This window comes from Zeugodacus cucurbitae, chromosome 3 (genome assembly GCF_028554725.1).
Source record: "Zeugodacus cucurbitae isolate PBARC_wt_2022May chromosome 3, idZeuCucr1.2, whole genome shotgun sequence".
NCBI classification, from domain to species: domain Eukaryota; kingdom Metazoa; phylum Arthropoda; class Insecta; order Diptera; family Tephritidae; genus Zeugodacus; species Zeugodacus cucurbitae.
The window spans coordinates 70,127,284-70,149,581 of NC_071668.1; the positions used below are offsets into that span (position 1 = coordinate 70,127,284).

Sequence of the window (22,298 nt, forward strand, 5' to 3'; positions counted from 1 at the left end):
AGTGGCATATTTAAAATTTTTCTTGTAATAAGATCTATTTTACTTTTTTATTAGTCCATTCGACAAGAATATTGGGTGGGATACCTATTGGAATAATTTTATTATTATGTATGTGCTTATTAGATCCGCGAATAAAAAAAATTTTAGGCGAATAAAGGAAGCGCGAATAAGGAGCTTTTACTGTATAACCTTTCTCTCAACAAAAAGTCGGGCCCAAAAATTTGTCAAAAACTATTCTTAAAACAGTTACTTTAGATTTTGCTTAGATTTGAGCGTGGGATTTATTGGATGGATCGTAGATCAATCTAAATCTAAATCAGAATCTAAAATGCCTAACTATCTAAAATATTTCTTGAAATTTTAAAGCTGATATACATATGGTTATGAAGCACTGCTATTTTTTAACACAAGTCTGTACATATATTGCTACACAGCAAGTTCTGTTTCATTACATCAACCAACAAACGTGAGAGTATTAATATTCTAGTGTAATTGAAGGGATTTTCAAGCATTTGAGCGACACACAGCATGTACATAGGTGTGGAAATGAAAGGGGGAGGTACACTTTATCGCGCCGTTATCTCATTCAAGGACATTTGAGGGCAACTCTGGTGGGAGAAAAGTCAACGCGATAAGGCAATGTGTCAATTAAATGCAAAAAAATAAAATCTGACTTGTAGATACAAGCGTACATTAGATAGTTATACATATGTACATATTATTATATATGTATAAAGTGCAAAGGTAAGAGAGAATGCGTAATTGCAAGTAAAACACATGAGAAACATTATTTTAATGACATACGCATTAACTGCGTCGCCGCATTCTAATATGCTTAATGAGAATGTAAAAGAGCATGTAAGACATACTCTATATACATATGCATACTATTATACTCCAGTCGTTAAAAGTCGGTGAATCGATAAAGACTAATTTCGAAAAATATTTTTTTATATTATTTTTGATTAAGTGGCTTTTATTTTCCTGCCATATGTATTACAAAAGTATTACGACAGAACTAGGCGAATGACATGATATATTGGCTAGGGTGGCAATGAGCGATCTAGATAAGATAATTGTCTAAAATACAGAATAGAAATCAACATGACAATACTGGCCTAGATAGAAGACCGGGTCCATTTCATATACTTTTTGGAAACGTTGTGAATTCATTGAGTCTTATTAGTGATTTTTATCTCTCTTTCTTTTTATCGATCCCCCCTTTTTATCACACACTCTCTCTCTCTATCCATCACCTTTATCTTTCTGTCTCTGACTCCTGAATTCTCACTCTCTATCAATACCTTCTGCATGGTATTACAACAAGTGCAATAAAATAACGAAAAATATCTCCGATATTTAGACATAATAACGATCGATCTCATCGTTAAAATTAATATTGGATTGCATATTGATAATAACAGTTTCAGATCTTCGAGAACAGATTCTTAAAAACAAATTTGGACCACGACAAGATCATATCCATAGGAACAGGTTTAGCTTCAAGCAGACATTTGCTTCATAAACAGTAGTGCTTTCATGTTTAAAACAATATTTTGAAGTCTAAAAAACAAAGCACATAGATCAACTATAACCTCACACTTACATCAAGGCTAAACTAATAACTACGCAATTTATTTTACACTGACTTTCAATAAATATTTACTTTCAATACGATTCTTCTCAAATATTTAATGGCAACAAAAAGCAAAGCGAACAAACAGAACAAAGAAGCATAACGAAATTGAAAAAAACAAATATAAAGAATAGAACACCGACCGTGTAGTAGATCTGGATACACAAAGATATCATTAATTATTCAGGAGTGGCCGCAGCAATAACACTTTTGAAGCGCTACATAGACAATGTTATATACAGGCATATTACAACAATAAAATGTCTGGTGATCCAAAGTCCACTGCGAGCAACAGCTCCGGCTGTAACTATTACATGCCAGTTGAATGTACTGTTTATGTTTACCCCACGCATCCATATATACGGAGAGACATTTGTATCTGAAATACATATTGATACGAGACCTTCAGACCATTTAAAGTATATGTATACATATATAGTTTGGTAAACATAGAAAATAGGTATATATATATATTCATGTAAGTGCCTGCTTATATAGCATATATATACGTAAAACTTTATTGATATTGGCTCGAAGCGCTCATTGTTACGCCTAAAAACATAAAAAATGCTTGTATTGATAATTGGGTATTGGAGCGTGATATGAATGACAAAAGAAATTTATTTGAAAATTTTTGAATTTGAAATGTAATCTAGGTAGTTATTTCTAACAGAAACAAGTAAGGAAGGGCTAAGTTCGGGTGCAACCGAACATTTTAAACTCTCGCAATTTATTGATATATTTTTATTAAGATAACACACAATTTGACCCATTTTGAAAATTCTATAATTAGGTATATGGGAGCTAGGGCAAGTTACACTATAAGAAGAAAAATATTTACTCTGTATTAAATTAAGAAACCTGAGAGAATTTCATTCGAATCGGTCGAGTAGTTCCTGAGATATGGTTTTTGACCCATAAGTGGGCGATGCCACGCCCATTTTCCATTTTGTAAAAAAATCTGAGTGCAGCATCCTTCTGCAATTTTTTCTGTAAAATTTAGTATTTCTGACGTTTTTCGTTAGTGAGTTAACCCACATTTAGTAATTTTCAACCTAACTTTTGTATGGGAGGTGGGCGAGGTTATTATCCGATTTCGACTAATTTGATGGTGTGTGGTGGGGTACGTAAGAGAACCGACTGCAGAAAGTTTGGTTTATATAACTTTATTGGTTTGCGAGATATATACAAATAACTGATTTGGGGGCGGGGCCACGCCAAAACTATAATACTCTCTTTAGCAACTTTGTTGCGAGAGTATAAAAATAATTCTAAGTTGAAGACAAATTAAGTGAATGAGTGCATTAACGAAAATTTGGTTCAATTTTGAAAAATATAATACCCCACCACATTCCATGTTTTATATAATTTATGTTCAGGAATACTAATTTTGTCCATAGAAATGTTTTTTTTATAATTTCCTAACTCACATCATTGACGATGATGTTTTCTGTATCATTTATTCCTTATTCATCTCTTGATTAAGTATATATAACAAGATCCCCCTTGTTGGAGAGCTGTTTTTTAAACCAGCCGGACCAATAACCTAATCAAGACCATTCAGCTTCGAGTTTTTTCACACTCAGAAAGCAGCGATTTTTTTCATTTGACTTATTTGAATTTGAAAATCCAACTCCGGAAGATCGGTATTGAATACCCCTTACGTACTCTGGTAAGCCCTCATGGGCACTTTAAAATCCGATATGACATTCATAATGCCCTTTTGGCTCGTTGAGAACTTCATTTCCCATGGCTTTTCTATATAGAACACCAAGGCTTTATCACTCTGGAGTAATTATCTTCAAAATATTTTCTAATTTGGTAAGTCCAAATCGGAGCGAGAATGGTGAAAGGCGGAGAGAGGAAAATACCATCACAGTCTATACCAACGGGTTCAAAATGGACTGCATAGCAGACATGGGGTTATATTCCGATGATCTTGGCACTTCCTTCTCTATCCCTCTACCGAACTCAACTAGCATCTTCCAAGCGGAAGTACTGGGCATAGAGAAGGCCCGTGAAGCTCTATTGCATAACTTCGAGAGGACACATAAAGCAACAATATATCGTCCATGACTAAATGCAGCATAGTCCATAACTGCTAGAAGGTATTGAGCTCACTGGAAGACAAACTCCACCTAGACTTGAACTGGGTTCCCGGCTACAGGTACATTTTCGATAACGAAAAGGCAGACGAGTTGGTAAAGGGTGGTGGAGGGTTTTTAGATGAATCCAAGGCAGAGTTCAAGGCTAAAATCAATCAGGAGAGAGCTTAATACACAATTTGAACAATTAGCTGAGAACAGATTGGCATGTACAATCAAATGCTAAATAACTAAACAGATATGGCCAACTATGACAGGACAATAATTGGGGACTTATTAAATAGATCCAGGAAAAGTATTTTCAGACTTATAGCTACTCTAACGGGGAATTAGCCATATGGAGAACATGCGATAAAAATGAGTATGCTCTGCAAGAACTTTCGCCGCGGCTATGAACTAGAAGGAAATAAGAAAACAACAATATTGTAGATCGGACACAGAATACTCAAACTTTGAATAGATGTCTACGAAAGCACAAAATGTTTGGAACGAAAAAATTAAAACAAATACCAGTATTATAAAGGCCTATGATTAGTGAATCAAAATGTCACAGCTAGAGCTAATTGAGCCCGAAATAAAAATAAGGCTGCACTCCTACCTAGCACATCGATCAGTTAATCATTTCAAACTCGATTAGGGTTATACCGAGCAATATACTTATTATTTCTTTTATTTCCCATCTATGACTATAGTTCTCAACTTGTTTATTGAAAATATTCTATTATATACCGCCAGGCTCCATTAAAAATGAATTTCAACCAACCTTATATTACAAAGTAAATAGTATGTAAGCATGTATACTCTACTCGATAGAACGAACTCCATTTTACTGATAATAGAACTTGTAAAGTGACAAGGTCGCCGAAAACCAAAAATATAGCGATTGCTTTTGAACCTCTTGTAGAAGCATTTCATTTGCTTCTGTGTAAATCGATTGCATGTCAAAACATAGATATTTATATACGAATTCACATTCACTCATTTATCGATTCGTTAATGACGCACAATAATCACAATCAAGAGGCGTCGCACAATTGCTCAATTGACAAAAACTGCGTGAACAGCTCGCACTTCCCCATCACAACACGAACACAACCGACGACCACCGACCTCACTATCCGTTAACTTGTAATAAAAATCATATTTTTTATGCCGTCATGCTTCATATGCACCACAAATGATAGAGTACATAGTAATCAAGTGTAAATATTTATTAACAAGTTCATATTTATAATTCTCTTTGCGTGTATCCCCATTTGGGACGTTGTGTCGTCAAGCGAGCGATAAGAAGGCGTCACTGCAAGCCACGCTGACTAGGTACTGCCGCATTGAGGTGTCGTCCAAAATGTAGGGAATTTTCGAAAATGAGCGTGTATATTTTTAGGCGTGTGCGTGCATTGTAGGTCTTCCATTCAAGTTGACACCTACACGTTCAAATTATAACAATTGACATTAGTGGAAGGCAATTGTCTTTGTTGACATACCGGCATTATGAATCACTAATCAAGTGCTTTTAGAGGTGTGATAATAATATGGTAAATAAATCTTTTTATATTTTTATTATTTCTTGAGGTCAATGAAGTGTGGGTGTTATCTTTTATGAAGATAATTTTGTTATAATATCCATAACTTTGCTTCCGTCGTTTTCCAATAGATGTCTCTAGGGTCAAGCACTGGTCGATTAAATCGTTTTATATCGATCTTGGACATTTGTGTCAACATTAACCCAACAAAATATTTGTAGAGATCTGTTTGCATCCCAAACTTATTCTCAATTGAAAATGTCACTTTTTGAGCAGAATTCTCGACATTTGCGGGAAATTTTGCTTTTCATTTTTAATTCCAAGAAAAGTGCGGCTGAGGCTCATCGACATTTGTAACCGTTTTTATACAAAAAAACTGAAATTTACAAAAAAAAACGGCGGAAGGAAAGTTATAGACCTAATAGATAATATAATTACTCGAAATTTTAGGAAAAATTTCTTAAACGTCTTACATTTATTGCATAAATTACAAAATTTTAGTTTTTTTTGGAATTCCAAAAATTGTATCCGATCATTAAGAGAAGAGTCTCGAATACCTCGATCGAAAAAAATTAGTGAAAGTTTAACTTTTGACCTAGACGAACTTTAGAAATCGTAACCGGAACGGACACTTATTTTATTAGGGTAAAGCTAGGACCTATATCTCAAAATTATTTCTCACACTCTCTCACTACAACAACAACAAAATATACCGAATTTTACTGCATATGAGATGAAGCTTCAGTGAAAGACAAAATAAGGATCATGGTAATAAGATTCCTGTTTAAGGTCGATTCCGGGACTACATTCTAAATCGAAGTTTACGAACCATTTCTAATATCAAATTTCAGTCGATTGGGAAATGTGAACCAGAATGATTTACAAATTAGAATTTACGAATTGCTTCGAACACATTTTTCAATGAATATTTGACTTATTGTAGTATTCCTAAATCTGTGATATGAAACTCTTAGATAGGGTCAGTCCTAAAAAAATCTCAAAGCATATTTCTCGAAATTTCTTGTAATATTTGTAAATTTAACACATTTTCAGTATTTAAGGAATAATCACATTTAATTAAAATTGATTTTCAAGGCCATTAATCTCAAGTACGAAAAAATTATGATTATTAAACAAAAATCAAAAATAATATTTATAAATATATATAGAAAATATATAAATAATATAACTTTGCCCTCGAAACCTCACAATCTTTAGTTTCAAACAATAAACGACTGACTTATGAGATAATCACTAGAGATAAGTGAAATGCGAAATTAATTACACTTCTATAGTAAATAGCAACTGAAACTTATTTACAAACACGATGTTTTTTTATAATTGCATAAGTACTTAAGAGAATTTATATTAGGGTGGTACTTAAATAGAGCGAATTTTATAATAAACACATCAAAGATCCTTATATTCATTTTACATCCAATTGCAGATCGTTTGAGTAAACTGAAATTTCTCTCAGTTACGAATTGATTTTGACTGTAAAATCGCCAGATATAAATAATCTAAAAGGTCCTTAAAGTAAGGCAGAATTCTTCAATTAAATCTTTCTTCGATGATATTATATCATTTATAAAGTCGAAGATGTCACTTATCCATTTTGTTGCAATGTGAACTATATAAAATTACCATTTGTTATTAAAGGGCCACCCTAATATAGTGACAGCGAACATCATAAACAAATCTATCAGCAAATAAACATTTAAAACAAGAAAAAAAAGTATAAAAAATAAAAATAAATTACAGTTTACTACTGACCTTGGCATTGTGATTGTACTTGGGGTCATTTAGAGCTCACTACTCAGTTTGCTTCTTATCAATATCACGCATCTGACAATCAAAGCTTTAATAGCATACATGAATCACACATTTCGCGGTATAATCAATAAATATTAATACCCAGTTATATTACACTATTGGTTATAAAATTGAAAAGCTATTACCCAGTTATATTATATTACAGTTAAAATTATTTCCAATCGAATTGTGTCACAAGCGCTAGATAATGTAATTAGCGGACGTTGCTACGATTATATGTAATATATGTACTATACTCAAGGTAACCTTAATAAATGAACGAATATTTCACAAAACCGCAAACAAACACACGGAACTATCAGTGTTTCGATTTTTTTTTCATCACTATTGACTTTAAGCAACGAGGTCATTGGATACTAGGAAATATTCACGTGGCGCGGGTTTGATTTTCACGAGATTTTCAAACAGACCGCAGAAAACTGCAGGTAATATTGTTTTTCCAGCAGAAAATAATAAATTTTTTATGAAAAATACTCGAACTAAGTACCGATATTGGATTTACTGTTATTCTTGTACCTATAGTTCTAAGGAAGGGTCGATTTCGATTTATGAAAAGTTATAAAGTGAACTAAAACATGTTCGAGGTCCCATATTACATTCTTCAATTGTTTTTTTTTATAAAAGTGAGTTTATATATTGAAAAATTCATCTTGGGTTGGATATATTCTCCTTTTTACCCTTCCTTTATATAACTTTATTTGGGATGAGTGTGATATTATTTATATGAATCCGGATAGTTCCAACCCAAAATTCTGAATCACTACTGGTCTTATAAACCATTAAACTGCTACCATCTTACAAAACCATTAGGAGTTGTTTGAGACCTTAAGAAATCATGTACGATCGAAACCGACTCATGTGTCTCTTATAAAATTGTTTCCTATAAACCTATTCCCCTGACATCACCTTTTAATTTTACAAATGCTCGAAATTTGTTCGAAACATGTCACGCGAGTATTGAGAGTTCTTTGCGACATTGGTATGCCACATGGCATTTACGAAGACCTAAAGAATATGGTAGCCATCTATCCATCAGTATATTTATATAATATCAGCAACACGAAAACCTTGCCTTTAAGCTTTAAGCTGGTTCGAAAAACCCCATAGTTCAACTGGCAAATAAACTTATGCAATCTTAAACACGCCAGGTTTTCTATTCTCCAATCCCTCGATTATTCCCCAGCTTCTATAACAGCTGGCCTACTTTTAATGTTTATTTATGGAACACCTGTTTCTACGAGCAAAACAGAACCAGAGTTCAAAGTGTGTTAAATATGGTTTATATTTTATTGTCGGTTCGTTTCAGCGTCGCTCACTTATTAGGTGCATGTTTTGCACTAACTTCTTGAACGTTCTTCAATCATCTAAGTACATTTGTACTTGGAACGAAATCTTAGTGCACTGTTAAGTCTAATAAATACAAGTGGTAAATAAGCGCTTACAATAAATCTCGTTGAAGTATTTTGCAACAAAGTTGCGAGCACAATGGAATTCTTGAGCTGATAATCTATTAAGTAGTGGAAAAATAACGCAGTGCAGACGAACTCAATTACACTGAAGTAAGGGAAGAGCGTTCTAATTGCGAACCGAATCGAAAATTATTCTTCAAATAAAATTAAACTTCGCAAAGTCTATCAAATAAAAATCATTAGTTCACTTTAGAGAAAAAGAGTTCTGCTCCTACGGCGGTCGGTTCTACATAATCGGAAGAGCTTTGGATTTTTAACTGGACAAAACTGTCAGCATTTCACAAAAATATTTAGGGAATGATGTGTCGCTACAACAACAAGACGAAGATAGACATGTAGGCAGAAGTCTAAACTATAAAGATGAATAAGTAGATGCCATAAAAGACGACTATTCGAAGCAGGACTTTTTGCTTAATTCAAGAATTTGCTTAGAATTTGGAAGGCTTGGTCAACAGTTCTAGAACGCAGGTATTCTACGAACATCCTTCCGGAACTGAACAATATCGAAAGTTTTAGCGCCTATTGTAGACAAAATTTGTATAGTTAGAAATATCAGAAATTTATCTGGGAAGATTAACTAAAAAAAAAAAAAACAAGTAAGGAAGGGCTAAGTTCGGGTGTAACCGAACATTTTATACTCTCGAAATTTATTTATTTAACTTTATTTATATTATATAATACACAATTTGACCCACATACTCGTCATATATATTGTATAAAGTCCATTGAATGTTGGAAACCATAATATTAGGTTAGAAGCACCGAGGTCCTCATGTTCGATATATGGGGCCTTGGAAACCTATGGTCCGATTTCGGCGATTTTTAGAATGGGGCTGCCACACTATAAACGTAATATTTGTGCAAAGTTCTGCACCGATATCTTCACCAGTGCTTACTTTATATATTGTAATGTAAACGATTCAGATCGTCTTCAAAGTTCTGGTATATAGGAAGTAGGCGTGGTTGTGAAGCGATTTGGCCTATTTTCACAACATATCATTGGGATGTAAGGAAACTATTACAAACCAAGTTTCATTGAAATCGGTCGAGTAGTTCCTGAGATATGGTTTTTGACCCATAAGTGGGCGACGCCACGCCCATTTTCCTTTTTGTAAAAAAATCTGAGTGCAGCTTTCATCTGCCATTTCTTATGTGAAATTTAGTGTTTCTGACATTTTTCGTTAATGAGTTAACCCACTTTTAGTAATTTTCAACCTAACTTTTGTATGGGAGGTGGGCGTGGTTATGATCCGATTTCTCTCATTTTTGGACTGCATTAGGAAGTGGCTAAAAAAACGACTGCAGAAAGTTTGGTTTATATAGCTGTATTGGTTTGCGAGATAGGTACAAAAAACTTAGTAGGGGGCGGGGCCACTTCCCCAAAAAAAATTACATCCAAATGTGCCCCTTCATAGTGCGATCCTTCATACCAAATTTTATTTCCATAGCTTTATTTATGGGTTAGTTATAACACTTTATGTGTTTTCGGTTTTCGCCATTTTGGGGGCGTGGCAGTGGTCCAATCTTGCTTGTCGGACAGACAGACTTTCGGATTTGAACTCCACTCTTCACCCTGATCACTTTGGTATATATAACCCTATATCTAACTCGTTTAGTTTTATGACTGTTATGTGAACAAAACTATAATACTCTCTTTAGCAACATTTGTTGCGAGAGTATAAAAACAATATTTACAAACTTTAAATATAGATAGTGTCTCAGAGTGATCTGTCAGTGATTCAGAACAATAACAACTGGCTTGGAAACACCATCAAACCCAGTAACTGCTATAAATCACAAAGATAGACCTCAGCGATATTTGATTTGCTGCTCTCCCTACGATTCTGTCGATATCTTATTTATTGTTAGATCGATTTTACTTTCTAAGGTTTGGTCTACCGGTACTTTAATGAAATTTTTCTACAATTCAATCGATCGATTTCATCCACTGAAACAAAAAGTATACTTTATATAAGGGAAATTCCTGTTAAACTTTTCATTTTAGCTCTTCAGTATTCTTCGGAGGGTCTTCTAGTCGTCAAGATCACATCTTAGCTAAGGAAAGTCGGAGTGACAAACAAGAATTAATCAACTTCCCCTAGCAATATTGACTCTCTGAGAGTACACATCCATTATACCCTTTTACCGCATGTTATGCTGGGTATAAAAAAAAATGTAATAATACTTATTATCACACATACTTATGGAAATAAGTTTGCACTTAGCTGTCGTAAACAATTGAGAAATTACAAACAACAAAAAAAAGTAACCAATAACAACAAAATTGATTGTATACATATATTACCAAACAAAATAGCCGACAAATGAATGACATGCCAAGTAACAATAAAAACCGTTGTGTGAAATTGATATAAATACAATTTGGTTGTAATTACTTTGGTATGTATGTATATAGGCAACTCGTTGTAAACTTTGCATGCACGAGAGCAAATAATAATTTGTACCCCAAGTCCAAATAATGACTGCGATAATAATAATAAAAGAAACACCTTTGCAAACGCTACTAAAAAATGCAAACGATAACAACAGTAATAACAACAACAACAAGGAACATTTGTAAGACTCAAGCGCAATTAAGTTGGACCCGCCGAGCAGACATGCAGAATACTCACAGCAGCGCAAAAGTGTCCCACCCCGCCTTATAAACTGCCGAGCTTGCGGCGTTGCGAGGTTGTGGCGAAGCGTGTTGTCTGTAGAATGCGCCGGGTCGGAGATTGGCCTGCACTCGGTCCGGTGCTGTGTGCTATTCTTAGCTGCCGCTTGCAATTCACTCACTCGTTCAGTTTTCTGCACTGATTTCGTTTTACAATTTCGATTTTCACAAAACACATACACACACAGAGACACACATATATGGTATACGGACAGCTGTAGTTTCATTAAGTTTTTGCCGTGTTCATGGCGTGCGACGGTGGCGGCAGCGACTGTGGCGCGCACTTTCTTTACAATTGTTATTTACATCAAATGAAATGGAAATCATGACGCGCTGCGTAGGGGGGCGAGCCGTAAGCGCGTCGTCGTTGAATTCGCAATTTTCTGTTTTCACTTTCAATGCACTGATTTTTACATTTTTTTACAGTTTACAGTTAGTTCAGCAGTGTGGGTGCTTAGACATTGCGAAAATGTTGCTAAAGCTTGCGATGCCGCCAGACGTTGTTGACGTGTATTCGCATTCACTCTAGCTGTCCGCCGTCCGTCGTCCGCCTTACGCATTCGCAATTTCAATATTTACATACGGTTATATTACATCTGGGTAGATTCTTTTCAGTGGGTGATGTTTGTTTTAATTATTTTCCAGTTTGTTTGTTTTCATTTGTGCCATAGCTGTGGTGGTCGTTGACGTTTGTTATGGAGTAACCAATCAATTGCTGTGGGAATTCAAAGGTAGGCAGTAGAAAAAAACAATTGAGATCAACAAATGCGGTAATCAATAATGATGAGCCGGTTGGATGAAATGAGATTGTTATGAGATGAAATTCGTAGAAATATTTATATTTAAATATTATCTAAAGTAAATAACACAAGCTATAGGGAGCTACTCGAAAACAGAAATATATTTTTAGGTATTTGACGATGACTTAAATTTATTGGTTTGTTTTGAAACAAAGTGCAAGATCTCAGAAATATTACAATAATAACAAAATCTTAATCAAATTAATGCGAAAGAATTTTTATTTTAAAAAGCGCTCTTTTTAGAGGTATATAATTTAAAAACATTAGATATCATTTATGGTTTTATTAGAACTTCGAGCATATATTCTTGACTCTTGCGTGTTAGGAACACCGTCGAACAATGTTGAAAACTAAGGTCGATAGTTTTCAACTTTTTTCTGGTCCATCAACCGAGAGATTATTACCTTGAAAGTCTCAATAACATGACCTATATTTCCACTTGTGAGTCTTCATTTTTAATGAGATTTTAATGAGATTGAGTTATACGCTAGACAGACGGCAAAGTTGTTCCCGATTAATTTTGTGGGTGACAGACGGCAGCAAAGTGAGTTATAAACTCTCATAACAGCTGATTGGCAATAATATTTCCATTTTGGTGAAATAAAATGGGATAGAAGCAATTATTGCGGTTGTTAGCCGCACAAATAGTAAAAAATCACTAATTATTAAAAAAATAGATATAAATACTGTAACGGATTTCCAAAATCTGTCGTTTACTCCAAAACTCTACCCTGAGTTCGATCACTGGATTGTCAAATAAAAGTCACACTTTAATGGCTATACACTAATCTTTATTTCCAATTCCTTATAACTTAACACTTTATTGCTCAATACTCTACTTTACAACTCTAACTTATAGCTTGTTTACACTTTACTCGACAACTCTCTCCTTAGAATTGTCCTCACTCGACAACTCTCTTATTAGAACTGTGTCTTGCTGCCAGCCCTGCAGCCGTTATATAGTCGATTGCTAACATGTTATCGTCACTCGAACATTCTGGCAACTACGAATATCAATGTCTAGATAGATCTGGCAAGTTATCGATTTCGATTGTCAATTCTAGTTTGTTCTGGTGCCATTTTCGTTACAATACGTTATTATTATTTCTTCCATTTTAGAAAAAATTAGCATGCGTATGTTTTTGTTCACATTTAATTGAAAAACAGCTGTCAGTATTGCATATTTTCATTCACAATAGATAAAAAGCGGCCTTGTTTAACAATGTTGCCAACGAAAATGCCACGAACACCCACTAACTCTCTAAAATTTTGTGGATTAAATGGGAGTTAGCAAACGGAGTTAACTGAGATAACTCTCGAATTAACCCCGATTAAAGTAGTTATTCCGAGTTAACGCCGCCGTCTGTCAGGGGTATTACCAAAAAGGTCGTCCAAATAAAGTACATTCTCATGCCAGGTATGATTTGTTTGTTAGAACAATATAGAACTTGAGATCGATCTTATTGAATAAACACAAATTCATCATTCTCGGCAACAAAGCAAGGTTCTATAATGCAGAAGCCTAGCAAATTACACTAAAAAAGCCTCGTTTTTATATTCAGCAACCAAAAAAGTCTCTACAATATTGTTCCCATCATATCTATAAGTGAATATAATATCAAACTCATCAAATTACTTTGAAAGCTGATAGGAAACTCCATACCTCTAAAAACAGGCACTCTATACACTAAATAATATATATTTAATATATAATGTGATGTACCCAAAATTTAATTTTGCTATTTTATTTTATTTAACTAATTATCTAGTGAACACCAAGATCAAGTATTATGTTTATCAATAATTATACTAGTTGCTCGTTCTAATCGCAACTTACTACGTTTTTGACAAATCGAAGAACACTGTTTCACTTATTTAAACCTCAAATTTTAAAGAATAGAGTGAAAATAGGTATCAATAAAAACATTATTTGCTGCTAGACCGAGTGCTAAAAAATCTTTCTAACTTCAGTTAGATTAAGATATGGAGAATCGCCTATTGCGTCCTCACCTTTTATCACAGTATAAAATTTAACTCTGTCACGTCAAGAAAGCTTAACAGTGTTCCAGTGCTTATAGATATGATGCTATCTCTTAGGGTATAAAAGGCCTTCACTGTCTGACTCCTTTTCCTCGCAATCGCAAAGCAATTAAGGAGTAGAGGCTCAGGCGTTTCTGCTTCTTGGCCAGAGAACCGACATTGATCCGACGAAAAGATTCATAGTTTGTCCAGATGGCTTCTTAGTTTGTAGTGATCAGTATATTGTGCCACTATTTGCCTTAGCTTGTGAGCGCGATCAATTGTTTAAAGTCTCTGCAATTGCAGCCAATAGCGGTTCCTACTTGCCGGTTCCCCTACCTGTAGGTGATCTCTAAGAACATATCTTGCTTGATTGCCACAGTCTTTTTTGCCAGTTGGACACAAATTGGTTTCCTTGTACGCCTTTGTGCCTAGAGACGTAGACTTTAGTGTTGAAGTAAGCTTATGGATGTCTAAATATTCCGGACGGAAGTATAATGGTTTCAAAGAAAGCCGGTAGAGTTTAGTTAGGGTGTAAACCTCGAAAAAAATTTTAAATATATTTAGCATTAATTGCAGCAGAGATTTTTGGCAATAATGTCGACTTTTAGGCGTTTTTAAGTAATATTTTAGGTATGGAACATGAAATGACTCAATTGATTATAATGTGACTGATATGAGTTCTTAAAGATAAACAATCCAACACCAAGACTAAGTTTTAAGACGGTTCCGAATGGCAGAAAGAGAGAGAATACATTACCTCCCATACCATGCTGAATGTCGTCTTCTAGTAAATAAATAAATTTAGAATTTTGTAAGTGCGTTTTGAACCTTGAAATATTCGAGTACTTAATCTACTTACTAGACAGTATATAACATGAATAGCGACTTTTCAAGAATATTTGTTTCTTTTCGGATTTGTTAGTTTATTTGCGCTTTGTGTCTTCAATAAACATTGTATATATGTGCTATAAAAACTTTTTACACCATTTAAGTGTGCTTCAAAACGAACTTGCATTGCTATTGTATGAAATTATCTTGCTTTTTCCATAAAAGAACTTTGCAACAAATTCTGAATACACATTATTTAAGCAACTAATATGTAGAGCTCTACGCACACATACAATTCAATTGTACTGTTATACAAGTACAAGAGACCTTAGAAATGTGAAAATGAAAAATTGTATAGTCGCCTTTTAGGCGCTTACAAGTAAAAACTCAAATAAAACTGAAGAGCAGCGCACAAAACATGCATGGCAAATGCGAAATACGAAATAAAATGTAATGCAACATTTCACATACTCTTAACATTGGCACAAGGCGTCACGGCAGCCCCACCGCCTTTGTTGGCAGAACATCGCACAGAAAAAAGTCCGGTTTTTTTTGCGATGCGACTTGCATGAGTTTGTTGCATAAGTGGGTGTGTAAGAGCATGTGTAGCGCTGCCGGCAAACGGTAAGAAGTGTTACACACCTACTTATCGTAGTGGATTTGTATGTACTCATATGCATAGCCTTGATGCGTTCAAACTGCACGTGTTTTCAGGGCGTTCTCGTGTTGGCAGTAGAAAGTAAAAAAAAATATATAAAAAAGTTTACGGAAAATGTTGGCAAGCGTGGGTTGCTGCAATGAATGAATGCATTTTTCAGGTCATCCAGCAATTTTGTGCCAACCACTCACCGCATTTGTTGGTTTATATTTTTATGTATACATACATTTTTTTAATAAACCCTCTCGAGGCACGTGGATGCCAAGAAGAGGGTGTGTTTTGCAAAAAAATATATATTTACTTTTATGTAAGTGCATTCAATTGGCAAAAGTTATAAAAAACTCATATAAGTAACTGTAAATGTATATGTAGATATTTGCAAGCATACATTTAGGCGCTTAAAGTGATTGCATATGCACAGGAGCAAATTAAATAAATCAGAGTAATGTATTTATGCCTCGTTTGGCATTGCATGTGGTTGCCAAATGAAATTCCAATAAATTCAAAATAAATTTTAAATTTTCCAGAAAGTAATTAGCAAAATCGAAAAATTAAAAAATGGATTTTAGATCGACAAACTTAGTTTGTCGTGGTTTTTACGTATGTGCCATGTTGTACTTTAAAAAAAGACTTCAAGGTTAGTCTTCTACTCTATCTTTTTGAGATGAAAGTATACTTCCAAAGACAAACAAGGTTGCCATGTCGCAAAAAATATCACCACCGAGCCTCTGGAAAAAAATAATTTTTCGAGCAAAATTCTTTTAAGGAATTCAAATTATAAAATGACTGATAGTAAAATATTCTCTGAGTCTCAAACTCCTTCAGCTCTCCTAAAATAAAACTTGAAGCTCCATCCTACATTTTTGGGAATAGTATCTCCATTGTACTATCTCAACTTAAAGAGTAAAGAGCGAGAGACAATGGAAATATGTATTATTTGCCCCCGCGAATAACCTCAAAGTCATTAAAGCCTCTGCTTAAGATAATTGTAATTTCTTCTTCAATTATTCCTTTCACTTTTGCTTCGTTGAAAAAGAAAAACGTAATGGATCAAAGGATCAGGTCTTCAAAATTCAGACATATTCCAAGATGAAATCTTCTCACAATCACCTCATGTTGATCCGTGGTAAATTTGAATCAAAACCACAAATCTAGAAGTTCTTGATACATAAAGCAAGAAGAAACTCACTGAAACCACAGTGCTTGTTGGGTTTTTGATCCAGATTCTTCTAAGGAACTATGATAGAACTTTTGTAGAAAGCAATTTTTTATGAGGACTCTTCGTCTTACAAAAAGATCTTCGGAGATAAATAACTCTGGAGTACGTGGGTAATGAATTGCTTCAAATAGTTGTGTTCCAACGACAGAGATATCTTTATTTAAACTCCACACCTCAGGCCACATCAGTGAAGAAACAAGTTATGGGAAAGTAAATACAGCCACACTCCAAATCTAATACTTTAAATCACTTATACCGTTAATTCCCTTCCACTAATCATCACATCAACCATCCTTCCCCTTGGCTTTGAGAATATTTTTAACGACCCACTACCAGCCAACCATACATGTAAACTTGCTCATAGAGACATCGCTAAAGAGGTAAACAATTTAATCTCACATATCGATTATTGTGTGCTGTTGTCCTTTCGAGTGCATCAGCAAACTTGTTCAATCGACTAGCGTATGCCCCCAGCTCCGACCTCTGTGTGTGTGCCATGACCAGAACCTTGTGCCGGCGTATGTGCATCATTAATTAACATATTGAATGACTTTGTAATCACTAAAGCTCGTCAATCATTGTTAGTTTATAATACATTGTAGCGAATGTATAAATAAATGTGGGCGTTCCATTCTAAATGTGAGTGGGTGAGTGAGTGTGGTAATCCCAAGCAATAAGTGGAAATGTTCGATTGTAAAGGGTGAGAAATTTAATTAAATTTCCATTGAGCTAGAAACGAGTAAATCACCAATGTTTATATAAATACAATAGAGCTAACGGTAAATAAAAAGTAGTGCACGTGGCATTTACAGATATGTATCCTTCTCCAATCATGCATGCATGACTCGATGTTAATTGAAAAACTAAGTATAGATCATATCAGGGATGCACTTAAGCGAACGAAGTATACCTTTAGGCGATTTATGTAAAAAATTCAATTGAATAGAGTTAACGGAGCATTTAAAGATCACTTTAAATTAAAATGATTTATACGAGACCCATTATAAGACCATCTTGAACTAAGTTTTTCTCAGTTCACAGAACAAAATAAAAATAATAATCTTCGAGTTTTCAGTTTATGGCTTTAATGATGATTTTCTAGAGAAGCATATTACTTTTCTTTGTCCCAACTATTCCGTGTCAATGTCCAAACAACTAAAAAATGAAAGCTCTCATTTTTGACTATCAAAAATGGATTTTCTTTGATAGCTTTTATTTAATCAGTACACTGTATTTAAAATTCCTTGTTAACTAAGGTCTAGTAAAAGCTTTAATTCGACAAAGTGTCCCTTAAAGCTCTAATAAGACTATTACTTCATTTGGAGACTAAAGAGATCCGTTCAGGAGAAAAACGAAAGCTAAAGCTTTAATAAACCTTTTTAAAGCCTCAAAAAAGCTTTTTTTTATTGGTATTAAACACCTTTTTCATTAATTAAAGTCAAATAAGCCTTTCTCAATTCATTACTTTCCTGGAATACCTGAAAGCTTTCTAAAAGCTTCAGCCTCCTTTCATATAAAAATGAGAACCCAATAGCTTTAAGCTAAGGATATACAACTGAAAACATCTTTAGGCAGTCAGACAGACAGGTCAGCAGTCTTTCTCAACTTAAAACTTTCTCATTTCATAAAAGCTTTCTAAAAGCGCCTGTCTCATTCTATATAAAAAAGTGGAGACTTTAAGCAAAACTTTACGTCTAATCGGAGCTATGTCCAGCAGTCTTTCTCGACTCATTACTTTCCTGAAATTATTGAAAGCTCTAGTCCTGTTTTCTGAAATTCCTGAAAGTTTCTAAAAGCTTCAGTCTCCTTTTATATAAAAAATGTACCAAATTGCTTTTAACTAAGTCCCTACTACACATTCGACCACACATACTGCCGGCTATTAAGACTTAACAGGGTTCTACTTGTGATATCATACTTTATAACTGCAAAAAACATGAAATTGCTATAACTTTTCTGTGAGTCACGAAATAATTGTACTTAAAAGTAATTGTTTGTACACAACAAATAAATTTACTGAAGACTCAAGTTACAGTACTCCTGACCTACACTCAGTCCGCGGAAATTAAATAAATTTCCGAGACAGAACAGTTACATTATTGTTATGTTACTTATAGCATAAATACACGGTAAAAGACGATCGATTTCTTGGCTACGTAAGAATTAGAATCGTGCGAACAGACAAAATAATTGCAAAAGCTTGTAAACATAGTTGGGGGGAAGGGGCACTCTACTCACATACTTTTATACTAGACTGACACATTGTTTTGAATCAAAATCGAATGATGGAAAAATTCACATGAGTCTGTGGAGAAAGCCATCAGACGAAAAGTCAAACAATTGTCAGATAAATAATACAATTTCAGCATTAAATCGATATGGAATGTATATGAGGTATACCTATGTAATGTATTTCTGATGTTTATGATAGGAAAATCATAAATTGTTACATTAAGAAAATAGCAGGGACTATTATTTGTCCAAAAGCACATTACATTATCTCCAGTAGACGCTTTTACAACAAATTATTTCCATTAAATGCTAATGGAGCAATCAGTTCAAGACAGTACTATATGGTAAATTGAAAACAATTATAGGTAAATTGATAAAAAATTTGGGCAACTTCACAATTTATTGATAAAAATAATAATATTTTATTAAAATCTAGACACCCAATCTAATGTTATACTTCTTACACACTGTGTCCTCGTATTTAATAAAAATACTCGGTAAAGATATGAAATCAATTGTGACAGGGTTTAGCGTTTGTTTACACGTACCCAAGCAGTATTGTATGTGCACACCCCTCACGTCTACAACGCCCCTCACCCACACGACTTTGCGATGTTGATATCACAGGCAAATATAAACACACGGGCATAGAGCGCAAATATGTTTGAAAGTACTTTGTGCATTAGTACACATGTAGATAAATACAGAAGTTGGTGAATAAAGCAAATATCATATATATGTAGATGATAAGCAAATATTTTTTTCCACACATTAAACAAGTAACAAAAGGAAATGCAAAAAAATATAGAAAATTGCGCAGCTCAGTGAAAAGATAAATATGTAGCTGGTTATAACAATGAAATAATAAATCTTAAAACAATAAAAAAAAACTATATAACTACACAAGTATACACGGTTTTGGATCTGGGCAACCAAAAGTGGTTTCTATGACAATTGATGACACTGAATCCGAATCTTCATTTCGTTTTTTAAGATTGATTCTAGTTTTTGAAATAATCAAGAATTTAATTTTTTATGATTTTTGTCAAATAGTATTAATTTTATTAACTTAAAAGTAACATATCAGAAATGAAGATTGGTGGAACTTTGCCTTTTGTATTGTTTAGTATCTGTTTCACGTATTAGAGTCCAACAGTAGTCGCTCATCATGCCTTCATCCCAAAATCCTTGGTATCTTCTTTCAATGTTGGCTAGATCTTGGTGTAGCCGTTCTCCTTGTTCGTCGCTCGTATCACCCAAGTTTTCGGGAAAAAAATCGAGATGGGAATGCAGAAAATGGATCTTTAGAGACATTCTAGCTCTAATCTTTCGATAATTTTGCAACATATCGCCAATAATTTCCTTAAAATTAGGGGATTTGTGATTACCAAGAAAGTGGTAAACGATATTTTGAAAAGATGTCCTTAATTTTCATCAAACAAAAGTAGCAATCATCTACATGGTTTTTAGGTTCTCTCGAGAGCGCTGGCATTGAAAGGAAAAGTACTCACGTTCTCTCAATGACCACTTATACAGCTTTGTTTTGCATGCGTTACAAATAAATTTCGGTATCCATGACTTTGAGTGTCTGCTACTCTGAAACCAAAGTAGTGCAGATACGCATCCTTGAGCGCATTTGTTATTATTTTTTTTTTTTAATCATATAACTACCACAAACGTAACAAAAACACTTTGAATCAACTTTGCAACACTGTCTCTGCATTTTTATTTGCTCTAATCACTTATTTATAGCACAATGGTGCTATCATGCGAGAACTCGGAAACTAGAATCAATCTTAAGAAACTAAATGCATATTCGAATTCAGCATATCAAATATAGTTAAGGATCGTTCTTATCTGCTCAGATCCAAAAGTTGACCTGAATTTGTAAACTTGTGCTATTAAACTAAATTTAAAACAAAATAAAAAATTAAGAAAAAAAATACACAAAAATCAAAAACAAAAAAATATATTTAAACTAATCTAATGCCTAAGATAGACATATGGTTTCTGTACTATGGTGTGTACTACATTAAAAGCTCAAGAAACCATATATCAGCATAGTGACACACATGTAGTATTGTACTATGTTTACATCCATCAGCTAATACAAACAAATTCAAGCAATCTTAAAATATTATTGTCCATTATAATTATAATATTACATATTATCACATACAAATTACATATTTTTCACATCATTTTTCCAAATTTTGTTTTTTGACAGTAAAAGCTCCTTATTCGCGCTTCCTTTATTCGCGTTTTCACTAATCGCGGATTAAAAAAATTAGATCCAATTTCTATATTCGCGACTAAAATTTTTTTAATTCGCGGATCTAATAAGCACATACATAATAATAAAATTATTCCAATAGGTATCCAACCCAATATTCTTGTCGAATGGACTAATAAAAAAGTAAAATAGATCTTATTACAAGAAAAATTTTAAATATGCCACTATTTTCGCAATATTTTTGAACTTTTGGTAATATTTCCATATAGAAGGGGCTCACATGGAACTGAACACAACCTATTGAAGAAGAGGCTTCAACAAGCACTGGAAACGTGACATTCAATTTGAAAAATCTGAGTGAAGGTTTAAGAATGGCAAATGAGCTCTGCGATTTCTTAATGAACATTGATCCGCCTATGGAACGAAGTCTAATTTTTAAGAGAAAAATTGCTAATGCGACTGCTGTGTATCAGTCTGAATTGAAGGAGCTTTTGAAAACTGCTAAGCAAGAAAAAATTACAAAATTCTTCAAACCATTGCCTAAGCCTTAAGATAATTAGTTGAAATGTTCAAAAACTTCAATTAAATCATTTTTTTATATACCTATTTGTTTTTTTTTTTTTTTGTCACCTAGGACCATATCCCTTATAATCCCATATAAATTACCATCCCGTATTCACGGTTTCCGTATTCGCGGCATATTTATGGAACATGTACCCCGCGAATAAAGAGCTTTTACTGTATTTTGAATTTAATTTATTTTCTGTATGTCAAAATGTCAGAAAACATATGATTGTGGCAGAAGAGCTTAAAGCTTTCGGTGTGTTCAATGCATTCTATTGTAGTACATTTCACAAGGCCACAAAATTTCAATGGTTTCTAGAACTGTATTGTAGTACGGAACACCATTTGCTTTCAAACAAAATTCGGAAAACCGGTGATACACATATGGTTTCTGAAGCATACTACAATATGTACTACATGTCTGTCTCAGGTATTAAGAAAAATTCAAAACTATTATAAATAAAATTGTAATTATTATTTAAAAAAAAATAATATAATTTTC

General features: G+C 33.8%; 1 protein-coding gene across 4 annotated transcripts in view; it reads right to left on the reverse strand.

Moving 5' to 3' along the window:
* LOC105217910 (uncharacterized) overlaps window positions 1–22,298 on the reverse strand; it is a 63,683-nt gene that overhangs the window by 35,700 nt on the left and 5,685 nt on the right. For 2 of the 4 annotated variants that reach the window (XM_054227958.1, XM_054227956.1), the window contains exon 2: window positions 11,200–11,955. The exons of the other annotated variants lie outside the window; for them this stretch is intronic. The gene's annotated coding sequence lies outside the window, so the exon portion shown is untranslated. The remainder of the gene's footprint in view (window positions 1–11,199; window positions 11,956–22,298) is intronic. 4 annotated transcript variants of the gene reach the window in all.